Raw genomic sequence first — 16342 nt, 5'->3', positions numbered from 1 at the left:
TCCCTCTGTGCATTTAAAGGGGAAGCCAGAAAGCCTCTGAATCATGTTACTACTTGCTCACAGATGTTGCTCTCAGTGGCTCCCAGCTGTGCCACTTCTGTGGGATACGGGTGTCAGTGGCCCTGGCCAGAGTCTCTGTTCCTATATATTAGGTACCTATTCAGTGCTACCAATCCCAATATCTGTAGGGAATCCAAAACTCAGGATCCTGCAGGTAACGAGACACCTGAACCCAGTTCCCCACTTAACCCTTCACTTGCACAACTGTCTGCAGCCACTAGAGGGAATCAGGGGAGCCCAGCTGTTAATGTGGTGCCTTAGTGCAGGACTCCACGGCCGATTCCACCGCGATCAGACGCGCAAAAATGCAGGCGTCACATCGGATGCGACAGAAATAAGGTAAGTAATGCTATTGTCGGATCGTGTCGCATTGTTGATGCGACGCAACACGACTGTTGGCTGCAGACCCAGCATGCAGCGTCTGCATCCGACAGTAGTGTCGCATCAACGCTGCAACATGATCTGTGCAGGCAAATCTAGTTGCCAGCATATGGTCTTTGTAGGGGGCAGGGGAGACCTTCATAGATGTAGTTGTGTTCAGAATAATAGCAGTACATCATCACTTACTTGATCATGCATTGTTATTGGTAGAAATTATATTTCTACATGGCAAATCATTTACTAGCAGGTATAGTAATGGAAAACCAAAAGACCCAACAGTCATGCATGCTGCTGATTCTGTGTAATTGAATAGTTAATTGAGGCTTGTTGGAAAAAAAAAATCAGAGTTTGCTCAAAATAATAGCAGTGTGGAGTTCAATTAGTGAGCTCATTCATTTCATTGAAAAAAAACAGGTGTCAATTACTGGCCTTATTTAAGGAATGAAGGCAGCAAATGTTGTGCATGCTGGTTATAGTGCATTTCTCTCTGAAAATGAGTCATATTGCTCGTTCCAGACATTGTTTAGAAGCACAGCATATTTTGATTAAAACTTTGTTCGGAAAGGGGATACCATATAAAAAAATGCATTTAATGATAGGCTGCTCAGCTAATGATCTCAAATGCTTTAAAATGGCAACCAAAATCTGAAAGATGTTGGAGAATAACACTTGAATGGATAGAGTATTCAAAATGGCAAAGACTAAGCCAATAATCAGCTACAAGAAGATCAAAGAAGCTCTAACGATACATGCGAGTACATTTACTATTAGAAGGCACCTATGTGAAGCCAAGCTAATCAACAAGAAGCCCTCACAAAGTCTCATTGTTAAAAAAAAAAAAAGACACGGTAATGAGCTTACAGTTTGCCAAAGAATACATTGACTGGCCTAAAGCAAAATGGCGCAACATTTTGTGGACTGATGAAAACAAGGTTGTTCTTTTTGGGTTTTAGGGCCACAGTCAGATGACCCTCAAACACTGAATTCAAGCTACAGTACAATGTGAAGACGGTGAAGCATGGTGGTGCAAGCATCATGATATGGGGGTGTTGAGCCTATTTATTGCATACCAGGGATCATGGATCAGTTTCAGTACATTAAAATACTTGAAGAGGTCATGTTGCCTTATGCCGAAGAGGAAATGACCTTGAAATGGGTGTTTCAACAAGACAAAACAACCCCAAACACACCAGTAAAGGAGCAGCATCTTGGTTCCACAGATTGATGTTGTGGAGTGGCCAGTCTAATCCCCAGACCTTTATCCAATAGAAAACTTGTGGGGTGACATCAAAAACCAAGAAATGCAGAATTGTGGAATGTAACAGGTGCCAGAAGAAGTCAACCCCATGCAACACAGATATGCAGCAGTTCTTAGAAACAGTGGTTACACAACTAACTTGTGGGGGGGGGCTTCTTCTATCCCAGTCAGAGGTAGGGGCTTCTGGTGGCTTAATGCAGATTCTTTGGGGGACAGTCAATTCAGAGTCATTGTGGTGGGAGGAGGCCAAGGAGTCGTCCTGAACTCTCTTCCTTGTATGCAGGGAGAGAGAGAAATATACATGATACCTGTCCCTATGAAAGAAGTTGGAGGCCTTTATTTCAGATGGGGTGGATGAGACAAATTTAAACCAGCTGAAGGCAGAGATCAGGTGGCATCAGTAAAAATCTCTAGTTCTGGAGAGGGATGACGGGTTTTTTTCACTGGCCAGACTCTTTTCAGATTACTGAGAATCTGTGGCCAGGAAGTTAGTAACAGGCCTCAAGGACACCCAGTGTAATTTGCAGACTACCAAGGAATATCCTCCCTAGAAGTCTGCAACTTACCCTAGGTGTCCTTGAGGTCACAAAACCTGAATGTTGTGAGGTCATACCATGCTGACCTCTTCCCGAACAAGGCTTTGGATAGGGACTGGATCTTGGAGGCGACTCCAGAACCTGATACTTCTAATGTGGACTTCTATTCTGGAAGCATGGAGGTCGAGGTAGGAGCAGCTAATGATAGCCTTCATAAAAAGAAGGCATCTGGCCCAGGTGGTTTAACAGTGGGAGTTTTAGAAGACCTTTAAAAATTAGTTGGCCCCAGTCCTTGTGGAGGTCTTTAGAGATAGCCTGATGGGAGACATCCTGACCCCCTCCATGAGGGTTCCTTCTTTGATCCTGCTTTACCGGCCGGATGGCAACCCTAGTCTGGAGTGAGACAGGGCTTGCCCTCAATCCCTCTCTTGTACATATTTGCAACAGACTCCTTCCTGTGGAGTCTAGAGAGCAGGGCCGATTTTCAGACATGGAACATCAGGGATTATGCATACAGGAGTATGCGAGTATGCTTTTTGGATGTTGAACGGCAAGCCTGACTTTCAGCTCTCCGAATTTTCAACTGCCCCATCCTACATAAAGATCCTGGGGATAAAGTTTGGGAGGGATGACAATTGCAGGCTAAACTGAGGTGAGAAACAGTTTTTTTTTGCCATGTTTACTGCTAAAAACTATGAGCGTTTAACTTGTTGCTCTGTTCCCTAACAGTTATGAGCTCTGGGAAGCAATCTCATTCAAGCTCAAGGGGGTGACATTGGACTGTGAAAGCTGAGCCTTGAATTTTAATTTTTGCTTCTCTTCAGTAATGTGGTGAACATTGTTCTTGCAGAAGGGATGACAATGCCAGAAGCAAAACCTTGAGGAAAGAATGTCTCTACTGCCACAACCCTGCTTTACTGAATAAAAAGTTATGTCAGGAATGTTTGGATCAAGTTGAGGGACAAGCTTCTTCACAAGAAATGTCCTCTTTTATGGAATGGTTGAGATCTTCTTTCAATTAAACTACAAATGGCATGGTAGACAGAGTGACTGAAAATGTTATGTCCAGAATTTCATCCCAAAGATGTGAGAGGAGACCCGTTGCTGTAGCAAGTCAAAGTGCATCTCCTTCAGATTCCGCTATTTCAAGTGATTCTGATTTCTCACAGCAAGAGCAAACAGAAGATAGAAAAGAAGTATTTTAATGTAGACGTGGTCAAGCCCCTTATTGTGGCTATGAGGGAAACCTTAAACTGGATGTGACGGCAAAAGCTGCAGAGGAGAAAGTCTTGATGTTTAGAACCTCTTCTAAGAACACAGATATGTTCCTGTGCATCAGGTGATAGGGTAGTTTAAGGAAGAATGGAATTCACTAGACAATAAATTTTATATAAACAAAAGAATAAAGTAAATGTATCCTTTTAAATGAGAACTATCGCTAAAATGAAAATTTTACATAAGCTTCCTTATACTGAATTACGAAACTTTCTAAATACAATCAATTAAAAATTCTGCATTGTTTCTGAAATAATCAAGTTTATATTTACTTTTCCTCTCTCAGCATCTGTTTCTCTGCTGATGTTTCTCATCTTCTTCATTCTGCCTACCCAGGAGTTGGGTGTCAGATATTCATTGACAGTTTGATCCAATATATCTTATATGGAGGCTCCCCTTCCTAGCAGATGTATTAGAGCTCACCCAAATAACTGATTCCAGTACAAAATAACAAAATAACTGCCTTTTGCACAAATCCTGCATGTAGAGAGACATGATGTCTGGTGAGTTTAATAGAGTGAGCTCTAATACATCTGCTAGGCAAAAAGAGCCCCCCCTATAAGATATATTGGACCATTCATCTGATGCCCAACTCCTGAATGAAGAGAAACAGATGCTGAGAGAGGAATAGTGAAGATAAACTTGATTATTTCAGAAACTGTCCCACATTTTTAATTGATTGTATTTAGAAAATTTCTTATTTCAGTATGAGGAAGCTTATATCAAATTTTTGTTTTCATGATAGATCCCCTATAAGGAAGAAGAGGTAAAAGACTGGGATATCGCCCTGAAGGTGGATGCATTTATAAACAGAGTGGAACGGAAAACTATACTCCCAGTGGATGAAGGTGTGTCTCTACGGCAGGGGTCCCCAACCTTTTTCACCCATGAGCAACATTCAGATGTAAAAAGAGTTGGGGAGCAACACAAGCATGAAAAATGTTCCTGGGTGGTTCCAAATAAGGGCTGTGACTGGCTATTGTTAGCCCCTATGTGGACTGGCAGCCTTCGGGAGTTTCTGTTTGGCAATATACTTAGTTTTTATACAACCAAAACTTGCTCTAAGTCTAGAATTGAAAAATAAGCTCCTGCTTTGAGGCCACTGAGAGCAATATCCAAGGGGTTGGGGAGCAACATGTTACTCACGAGCTACTGGTTGGGGATCACTGCTCTACGGGATGCAATGGAGAGGAGACAAGATACTATATTGAGGAAAGCTTATTTGGTTGCAGGTTCAGTTTCACTCGTTACTGTTCTTTTAAGCCCTGGCTTCCCCCAGCTATCTGTATCTGAGATATTAGTGGAATTTAGATGTAGATTAATGTTAGTGGGAGACTGGGCTGTTAGTCTACATGTTAGCCCATGATTAAGTACTTTGCAGGTAAAAAACGTGTAGGGCCTATGGAGATGCATTTCTACTTTTAATTTTTTAACTTAATTTTTTTTTACTTAATTTTTTAATTTATAATATTGGCCCTGTGGATTCCTGTGGAGTGCCGGATAGCCCTGTTTTTTTTGCTGTGAGTTTCTGTTAGTGTGCAGGACAAGGTTAAGGGGACAAATAAACACTAATGAGCTAACAGAGCAGGTGCCTTAATTGTTGCGCAGCCAGAGGGGGCTACGTGGTGTACATTTAAAACTGTTTTCAGGATTCTGGGAGTTGTCCATTTATCCTCTAGGGCAGTGATCCCCAACCACTGTAGGTGCCAGTTCATATTGGGGCTACCAATTAGTCAATAACAGGGATGTAGCGAACTGCCGATTTGGTGTTCGCGAACGCCGTTCGCGAACGCCGTTCGCGAACGCCGGCAAAAAATGCGAACGTTCGCGGACAGTTCGCGAACTCCGAACACCCGCTAAAATCGTTCGATTAATGGGAGACAAATGTGGCCACCTTAACTCCCTGCTAGGCTGCCTCACTCAGCTGCAAACTGTAACTCCCTGCTAGGCTGCCTCACTCAGCTGTAAACTGTAACTCCCTGCTGGGCTGCCTCACTCAGCCAGTAACTCTGCTAGACTTCCTTTCTTACTTAGCAGCGAACTGTAATTCTTTGCCTGGCATCCTTACTCAACATCAGTTAACTAACTTTGTGGCAGGCTGCCTCACTCACTCGCTTAGCAAACTGTGTGTAACTCCATTCCAGGCTACTTTGCTCACTCACTTTTATCAGTATATTCACTAGCCATTGACCTTAAATCTTCAGGTTCAACCTGCTGTCATCTATCCGGAGCAGTGATCCCTATCCAGTGGCTCATAATCAACATGTTACTCACTATTCCCTTGGCTTTTGCTCCCAGTGGCCTCAAAGCAGGTGATTATTTTTGAATTCCAGGCTTGGATGAAGATTTGGTTGTATAAAAACCAGGTGTACTGCCAAACAGAGTCTCCTGAAGGCTGCCTGTCAACATAGGGGCTACCAAATAGCCAATCACACCTTATTTGGCACCCCTAGGAATTTTTTTAATGGTTGTGTTGCTCCCCACATTCAAATTTAAAAAGAATTGGGGAGAACGCAAGTATGAAGTAGGAGTGCAATGCAAGTGCTGTTATTGACTAGGGATGTAGCGATCCGGTGCAAATGCTCAGAACCTCCTCACAGGGACACAAATAGGGTTGTCCCCTTTTCTCGAAAAAAATACCGGCCTTCCTATATATTTATCTTTTTTCCCTATTAATAACATTGGGATCAACCATTATTTTTACCGGCGAGGCCGGCAACCCTAGACACAAATGGGGGTCTGACAGGATTCTGAGGTGATTGGGGTCTGGTGTTCCTTTTACTTATACTCAGAACCTCCTCATAGGGGACACAAATGGGGGGTCGTACAGGATTCTGAGGTGATTGGGGTCTGGGGATCCCTTTACTTCTCAGAACTTGTGTTTATGGGAGACAAATGTGGGTTCTGAAAGGATTCTGAGGTGATTGGGGTCTGGTGTTCCTTTTACTTATGCTCAGAACCTCCTCGCAAGGGACACAAATGGGGGGTCTGACAGGATTCTGAGGTGATTGGGGTCTGGTGTTCCTTTTATTTACCAAATTCACAGCTTGTTATCAGCAACAGTGGCAGATCAATGCGTCGCATTGAAGAACCTTAACTCTAAATATGACATTATGACACGGAAAAGTCTAAGGTCAACAACAATGAAAGGACAAGGAAAGGTAAACTTACAGGAGTTGCCATTGTGTAAGGCGTCACATAGTGATCTGAAATGCAATGCTTTTTACTTGTTTAGCAGATATTATCCAGAGAGATGCACTGTAGTGTTTTGTGGGTTGATCTGATACCTACAGGTCTGGTGGGTTGAGGTCGCAAAGCGGTGTTGCTGGTTGGGGGTCTAGCTTTTCTTATTGCCAGACCTGTCGCTTTGAGCCCCTGTATTTTACCTTCTAGCAGGTCTTTCCCCCTTCTGTATGTCTATAGAAAACGGATTTAGCCACCAAACATTCAACGTTTCAGGGGAACACCCACCCTTCATCAGGAAGGGTGATGAAGGGTGGGTCCCGAAACGTTGAATGTTTGGTGGCTAAATAAAAGGGGATACGTGTGTGCGGATCCGTTTTCTATACACATACGTTGCTAAGGGACCCGGCCGGGTCAACGGAAGAAACGCACCACCAGTTGCAGGTTTGGTGAAGTACAGGTGTGCGGTAAGAGAAATTACATTGTTTCCCCCTTCTATGACATCACTGGTAGGTTCAAGCACAGTTTAAAGCAAAGGCTCCTTGGGCTCAGGTGGGTGCTGGTTACCTGGGGGTGAGTAGGGGTTATAGTTGTTGTGACCCACACATCATTAACTATTAAAGGGGTGATTCAGCTTCAAGTTAACTTTTAGTATGTTATAGAATGGCTACTTTTAAGCAACTTTTCAATTGGTCTTAATTTTTTCCTTGTTAGTTTTTGAATATTGATACTTTTTACTACTCATCTTTCTGTTCAGGCCACTCCTACTCATATTCCAGCCTCTTATTGAAATCAGTGCATGGTTGTTAGGGTACTCTGGCCCCTAGCAACCGCATTGCTGAAACTGCAAACTGCGGAGCTGCTGAATAAAAAGCTAAATAACTCAAAAAACGCAAATAATAAAAAACGAAAACCAATTGCAAATTAACTCAAGTGTGAGAACATATTCCCTTTCCTAGCATGTGCTGCTTCCCCATCAGTTAAAATGGAGAGGATCCGTTTATTTTTAGAACAATAGTGATTCAGGAGTTGTGTGTTCCACATTCATTTCCCTAATGGCAATGACTGGGAAGTCATTTTTGGCAAGTCTGTACCTAAAATAAAGGAACAAAAACCAAATTCCCTTCCGCTTGTTGAGAACAAGAGGCTTCTCTGGCATCTGCAGGGAGATTCCCTTGCTCAGCACAAATGATAAGAACCAAGGTTTGAGCAATAAATAAAGGCCTTTATACCGTACTATACAGGATGCGGTTTGTATTTAAAGGGCAAGTGCCATGGCACAGGATTACGATTCAACACCACTGAGATCAATTCCCCACATAGGATTTGCCAGTCTGCCATGATGGTGAGTAGCAAACATGGGAAAGAAGGGTAAGGGTTGCCTGAAAGTGGGGGTGAGTGTGCGGTATATGTACAGCATTGTATTCCTTATGAGCCCCCATCAAAGGACAAATATTCCTAATGATAACTTGAATTTCTAGCATTGCCCCAATCCTTTGCTTTTGGCTTGTTAACTAAACCCACCTTGTTTATCTGTGATGTATAAGCTTTACTGTCATCTATATATTTGTTGTTAAACTGCCTTGATTTTTCATCAATTAGTAAATTTTTGTCTCGCTCTTGGATTCATCAGGTACTGAACATGATAAGCAATATGGGTTTTAAAGTAGGGATGTACCGAATCCACTATTTTGGATTCGGCCGAACCCCCGAATCCTTTGCGAAATATTTGGCCGAATACCGAACCCAAATCCTAATTTGCATATGCAAATTAGGGATGGGAAAACATTTTTTACTTGTTTTGTGACAAAAAGTCACGTGATTTCCCCCCTCACCCCTAACTTGCATATGCAAATTCAGATTCGGTTCGGCTGGGCAGAAGGATTTTGCTGAATCGGAATCCTGCTGAAAAAGGCGGAATCCAGGGCTGGATTTACATAGTGGGCGCCGCTGTCATTCGTCGCCCTCATCACCTCCCTTTTATACGCTCAAATTTTCATCATCGGAACCAGAGAAATGGGGATTGGTGCACAGGAAATTTAAAAAACTATCGTATCTTGTGCGCATCCCCAGTGTTTCTGAACCAATGTGGGTGTGTTTGGGTAGCATGCCTCCCCCTAAAACGCTGGCGCCCTAGGCCCGGGCCTTGGTGGCCTCAACACAAATCCGGGCCTGGCCAAATCCCGAACCGAATCCTGGATTCGATGCACCTAGTTTAAAGAATGAGTGAATGATTGCTCCTTTTCTTTTACAGGGAATTTAAATTCCATCCCTACGAACCAATGTTTGAGGTGTCGGGAAATCTCACTGATCTGCTCTGCATTATTTGCACCTGCCTAGTTACTGGCCTACTGAATGTGGCAAAGGTACTGGCTTTACAGCTTTGGACCTGGGGTTATCTGGAGGTATTGCAGGCCTTTAAGTCAGCGCAAATTAGTGGGTTTTTTTTGTTGTGAAACAGGTTTTTCATCGTTTAACTAGTGTCACTTCTGGCATGTCGTTAGTGTAGTTCAGTTGCGTCTATGAATGCAAGATGCCAAGAGAACCCTACAATGACCCACAGGTCAAGGCAGCCATAATTCCAGTGTTCCCTTGTATCGATGTGTACATGGCAGCCAGTTGCTGTGTAACGTGTATGGACAGTGGCGGGATTGGCATCAATGCGTACTCTGTTTTGCAGAGGCGTAGGTACGTTATCTTCCCAAATTCATTCATAACAGCAATGTTCATCCAAACATCTTCAGGTGAGGAAACGGTTAAACTAAACTGCAGGAATACGAGGGGTATAAAAAGCAGCGCAAACATGAAAAAAGAAAAATTCAAAAGCGGAGATACAGAGAACAGAACACACTTGAAATCAGGATGCGGCGTATCTGTCAGCGAATAGATTTGTGATGCATTTTGTGGCGCTGTCAGTGCGGATGAATAGGTTCCCAGGCGGGATTCCTGCAGGAATAGCAATCAGTCTCATAGATTAGCCATCACCGCTGCTATTTCCACTACTGATGGGCTGTCGGCACACACTCTCTCTTCCTTGTTTCATAGCACAAACTCAAAGGGGGGGGGTAAAAAAAAAAGCAGAGACAATGCCCAGCTTGGAAAATGTATTTAACAATCAGCCAGGAGGCTTTTTGCTTTCAGAGACAGAGCCTGCGCTTGTGTACAGCAGCGCTCTTTTTTGCATGACTTGTAAGGATAATTACAGCAGGCAGAGGTGAAGTGACAGCAGTAAGTGCTGTTATATTGTGTATAGACTGCAGATCCCAGTATCACTAGATATTCTCAAAAAGACTGTTGGACCAATGGGGATACTGGGCAGTGGTGTGTACTGTAGCTGCCTGGCCTTGAAACTGCCAATTCCCATAGATTTACTGTGCACAGAGGGAAAAATGGCTTTTATAACGGCTAAAATTGCGATGAGTGTTTATCCCACCTATGGCGCGGTGCTTGACACGGAAATTTAGCAACAAGGAAATGAGGCATTAAGGGGAAAATGACATGGACTGGTCTTGTCTTCTGTATTGATTGTGCCAAATGGCAGAGGAATGTTCCCAGCGTTGAACAGTTGGTTGCACTTACGCGGGGACTAGAAATTATATAGAGCAGCGGAGAGAGGGATGGGAAGAGGGACAGAGAAGCCATAAGGTGTTGTAATTTAGAATACAAATTGGCATCTTCCACAGACAATCTGCTGGAGCCATAAATCAAAAGAAAATGAAAAGGCAATCTAGCAATCAGACAGGGAAAAGGTTTGGAGAAGTACAAACCTGTATGAATATTATGCAGACTAATGGTGTGCGGACTGTGCCGCTGTGAGTAGGGGGCCGAACAGCTGAATGCCAGGAATCTGCTGCAATTAACAGTGATTTATACACCAACTCTACCTACAAATAGACTGCCATGGGGTGCACCGTAAAAAACATCATCTTTACTCCAAGGGTGAACCTAATTTCACACCAATATATTTTATGCCTTGGTTTAAACATTAATGTAAACCTTGAGTGTTTATGGACTTTCTCATAGTTAACTTGAGCATGGGACTCTCTTTGTAGTGTTGGGGAAGAAACAAATCCATATTTAGGAACTGCTTCTTCAGGCCCTGAGTAATATTAGAGTTTCTTGTGCAGATCCTGGTGAGTATTATTTTCTCTTGGCGATGGAAACAAATCATTATTTAGGAACAACATATTGCTCAGGCATTAAACAATTATAGACTTCCCTGAGAGTAATAGATCATGTTCTACATGGGACTCTATTTGTGTTGTTAGGGAAGAGCCTAATCAATCTTAGGACCAGGGTCTCTGTGATTGGATCCTGAAGTCAAATGGAATGCTGTGGCTTCTGGACTGTTTGAGGACTTCAAAACCCTTTGTTTCACATCAGAATTTAATGTATTTTAGCCCAGTAATATATGATGTTGGATTAACAACTTGCCCACTTCATTGAAAACTTTGACTTGTTAAATATCAATTTTATCGGTGCTTCTGAGTTGTTTCATAATTGTCACAAAAGGGACATATTCTATTGGACCACTGCATTAAGGCCTATATGCCCTCTAACATGCAACCATGCTGCAGGCTTTTTGTGCCAAATCCACTATTTAAACTTACGTCCTACTAGTGTTGAGTGGGTTGACCAAAAAACAATATTCAGGTGGTGCTGGTTCAAACTACAAGCATGGCTCTTCCCTATTGATGATGTAATAGTGTTTGCACCTCACATGTGCTGGCTGATCCCACCCATGTGAGTCATCAGATGGGAGCAGGGCTGAATGTGGGGCATAAAGTAGAAAAAGACTTTGGGCTATTTAGGGAAGGCTGGGGCATCATAGGAATAGATGGTGAAGAAGTCAACAGTTGGCCAAAATGTAGGGCCGGCACTATGACCAAAAATGAGGTGCATATTTATTATGCTGTGTAAAAAATGGTGGCACAATACACTACACCGCCACGCTTCACCACTCATCGCCACTGCACATCACCACGCATCGCTACGTGTTTTTTCTTATGTGACTTCTGCAGTTACATAGTTAAATTGGGTTGAAAAAAGACAAAGTTCAACCCCTCCAAATGAAAACCCAGCCCCATACACACACCCCTCCCTACAGTCACATAAATGATATATACCCATATCTATACTAACTATAGAGTTTAGTATCACAATAGCCTTTGTATTATGTCTGTCCAAGAAATCATCCAAGTCCCTCTTATAGTCATTAACTGAATCATCACCCGGCAGTGCATTCCCCAACCTCACTGTCCTCACTGTGATGAACCCCCTACTCTGTTCCTTTAAATGAAAGTTCTTTTCCTCTAGTCTGAAGGGGAGGCCTCTGGTACGTGATTCTCTTTATGGGTAAAAAGGTCCCCTGCTATTTGTCTATAATGTCCTCTAATGTACTTGTAAAGTCTAATCATGTCCCCTCACAAGCGCCTTTTTTCCTCCAGAGAAAACAACCCCAACCTTGTCAGTCTCCCCTCATCATTTAACTCTTCCCTCCCTCTAACCAGTTTAGTTGCACTTAGTCTCTGCACTCTCTCCAGCTCATTTATATCCCTCTTAAGGACTGGAGTCCAAAACTGCCCCCATACTCCAGATGAGGCCTCACCAGGGACCTATAAAGAGACACAATTATGTTTTCATCCCTTGAGTTAATGCCCTTTTTTATACAAGAACTTTATTTGCTTTAGTAGCCACAGAATGACACTGCCCAGAATTAGACAACGTGTTATCTACAAAGACCCCAAGATCCTTCTCATTTAAGGAAACTCCCAACACACTGCCATTTAGTGTATAACTTGCATTTATATTATTTTTGCCAAAGTGCATAGCCTGCATTTATCAACATTGAACCTCATTTTCCTGCCGGAAGCAGTTATAAAATAATGGGGTCAAATCTGAGGTTCGCATGGCTTAAAATTACACACACCTTAATAAACTCACCATAAACAGCTTTTTACACTGTTTTTGTTGGCAAATTTTGTTTTACGCAGCATAATAAATATGCCGCTGAAAGTCATCTGCCATTATCATTCTTGCATGTGTTAATCCCAATATTGAACCTACGTTACAGAATGCCCTATGTTATTCCTAGTCTTTCTTGTGCTATTCCCAAACCACCTGCCACTGTAGAGCAGTGGTTCTCAGAATGTTTCCCTCTTGAAGGTCCAACCTTTAGTCAGGAGCCCTCTGAGCTCACACAATTAATATAGGTATAGGAAAAATCATGATATCAATCATTCATTATATTATCTAGGACATCAAATACATTTTTATCCCTGGACTTACCATAGCTAACCTTCAAGCAGGGCTTTCAGTTGTACCTATAAGCTTATTTTCCAGTCGCCATGACATAAAGTCTTCTGTGTGTCTTTTCCAACACCTTATAGTCACAATGCAAATTTAGTCTTGTTTTCTTTTTTACACAACATACCCGATGTGATAGGGCAGATTATTCCTTAAAACCTTCACTTCAACAGACGGAGCAGAGGACAGAGCAGGGTGTATACACTTGTTATAATAAATATCACTCTTTTAATCATGTTGCAAGGAGGATTCTGCCACATAAATCTGAAAAAGCAGATGCATGAGATGCACCAAGAGAAAAATGCTTCTGCTTTGTATTGTGTATGGTCGTTTGCCATCTGTTAAAGTAATATCTCCAAGCCCACATTTATTTATTAATATGAAGTTCAGTAAGTACATGGGAGAGAGCCTAGCAAGCAATGACTGGCTGAATAAGGTAAAAACATCATTCTTGGTACACACAGGCATGTCAGTAAGGTCCATAGTCTGGGAAAAGTACCTCTGTAGCATCTCTTGCCTTAGTTCTGGAATGACTTACTGTTTGGGAGCAGGGTGAGAATCCTTCAAAGTTGGGTAGGGAAAAATTGAAAAGCCTAAGAGAGTGGTGTGTGTATGTGAGGCGCCTGCATGAGAACACTTAAAGGAACAAGTTGCACCTGCTAGTATGGCATTATCTGACAGTCGTCACTGCCTCGAAAGCTATAAGTACTGTTTGGCTTTCACATTGTCTCTTTATTAAATGAACCCTAAAATTCAAAGTAGGTAGCAGAACGCCTGGAAAAGACCTTGAGTTCCTCTGAGCATGGAATAAGATGGAATATTACTAGTCTGATCTCAAGAAGTTATTTTAGGAAGTCCCACTCTGGTACTCAGAACTCAGAAGTTCAGGATTGGATGGTGTAATGGATTACAAAAAAACATTAACAAATTAAGATACTGATTATATAGTGAATAAAGTACCCCCTTTTGTAAAATATAGGGATATTATAAGTTACCGAGGAGTTTCATGACCATATAAAAACACGAGGCCGAAGGCCGAGTGTTTTTATACAGGTCATGGAACTCCGAGGTAACTTCTAATATCCTCATATTTTACAACTGGGGGTACTTTATTTATTATAATACACAAATTTCAATGAGTCATGTGACAGAAATGACATCAGAACTCACCGTTTATAACTGATGACATCAGAACTCACTGTTTATAAGGATATAATTTACAGGATATTCATGGCTTTTGTGTATTATATATATATATATATATATATATATATATGAGGAGACCTTTGTCAGATCTTCGTGTTGGCTGCAAGATTATACATATATTAAAGGACCAGTAACATCAAAAAAATTTTTACAAAATATTTGTAAGTATAAAACGAAAAAAAAACCACCAAGACAAATTAAACTTTAAAATAGCAAAGCCTTTATTTTGAAATAACTTACAGAAACTCTGCTTCCCCTCCTCTTCAGAAAAGGCCGAAAGGGAGACCATCCATCCTGCGGCACTTGATTTCTCCTCCCTGGCTATTCTACTGACAGCTTGTCCTCTGCCCCCATCTCATTCTCCAGCTCTTCTTCATCCTCCTCCCGGGTGTCCAACAGCAGCAGTAGGAAGGCGATGTCGGCGTGCTCCCCATTGGCTCCACAAGAGGTGCAGGAAGGTAGAGGAGGGCAGCGCCTCCATTCTGGGGCTGCGCATCTGGACAGTTCGGAGCTTCAGTTCTCCAACACACTCGGCTTTCAGCTCCACTGGCGCCTCTCACCTGCTCCCAAGGGGTCACCACCTACTCACCCAAGACACCTTCAAGCTGGTGCTACCCTCCTATCCTGACTCTGGAGGCCCCATTCTCACCGGAGCATCAGGGGCGGGAGCAGGGGGGTCAGGGCTTTGAGCCAGAAGGTACTCAGGACAGGCCATCCTGCTGTGACATTCCTGGCTGCGGTAAGGTTTACGGCAAAACGTCTCACCTGAAAGCGCATCTGCGTTGGCACACCGGGGAGAGGCCCTTCGTCTGCAACTGTCTGTTCTGCGGCAATCAATTCACTCACTCGGAAAGGACACTGAGAATGACTCCTAGGAAGGGGGCAGCCACTCCTGGGGGCACATTATAGACTTTATAGACTTTATCCTGGGTGCAGCCTGCTTATGGTGACTAAAACCTGTAAAGAGCTGGAGAATGAAATAGGGGCAGAGGACACGCTGTCAGTAGAATAGCCAGGGAGGAGAAATCAAGCGCCGCAGGATGGATGGTCGCCCTGTCGCCTTTTCTGAAGAGGAGGGGAAGCAGAGTTTCTGTAAGTTATTTCTTAATAAAGGCTATGCTATTTTAAAGTTTAATTTGTCTTGGTGTTTTTTTTCGTTGTATACTAACTAATTTTGTGATGTTACTGGTTCTTTAACCAATAGCTATCTGTTCTTTTGTATTTAAACCAACCCTTCAAAATAAAGGCACGTGCTGTGAACATTCTTTTAAAGATGATTATCTGATCTCCCATCCGCTGCCTGATTTCATTCTATCACTACTAAAAAAAACCCATCCAATTGACTCTCAGACCGATAGTTTGCACCCCATCAGTATCTACAATAAGTAGACAATTTTATCCGATTGTCCTAAAATCACCCTGCCTGTGAATGGTTGTTAGTTGCATCCTTTGCGTCAGCACTTGGCAGAATCAAAACTGGATACAGTTATAACTGACAGTCTTTTGGGGTAAGAACATAACCGTTTCTGGCACAGAGGGGGATCAGCTGGTTGATGAAAACAAAATAAAAGCGCAGATTCTGAACTCGTATTTTTCATCTGTTTACACAAATGAAGAACCAGTAAGTGAAGGTTTCCTTCTTAACACTCCCAATTCTAGTAATACAACTAATGATGCATGGTTCACACAAGAAGAAATTCAAAAGAGACTTGAACAGGTTAAGATTAACAAAGGTCCAGGGCCAGATGGTATTCATCCCAGGGTAATTAGCGAGCTTAGCTCTGTGATTGCCAAACCTCTTTACTTAATTTTTCAGGATTCATTGAGATCTGGTATTGTGCCAAGAGACTGGCGAATTGCTAATGTGGTGCCTCTATTCAAAAAAGGATCCCGTTCTCAGCCTCAAAACTATAGGCCAGTTAGTCTGACGTCAGTATTAGGAAAGCTTTTCGAAGGGTTAATAAAGGATAAGATACTGGACTTCATAGCAAATCATAATACTATGAGTTTGTGCCAGCATGGTTTTATGCGTAATAGATCTTGCCAGACTAACTTAATTTCTTTTTACGAGAATGTAAGTAGAGACCTCGATTCTGGGATGGCAGTGGATGTGATTTACTTAGACTTTGCTAAAGCA

This window comes from Xenopus laevis, chromosome 6S (genome assembly GCF_017654675.1).
Source record: "Xenopus laevis strain J_2021 chromosome 6S, Xenopus_laevis_v10.1, whole genome shotgun sequence".
In the NCBI taxonomy this organism is placed as follows: Eukaryota; Metazoa; Chordata; class Amphibia; order Anura; family Pipidae; genus Xenopus; species Xenopus laevis.
Note: the sequence above shows the minus strand (reverse complement) of the source record.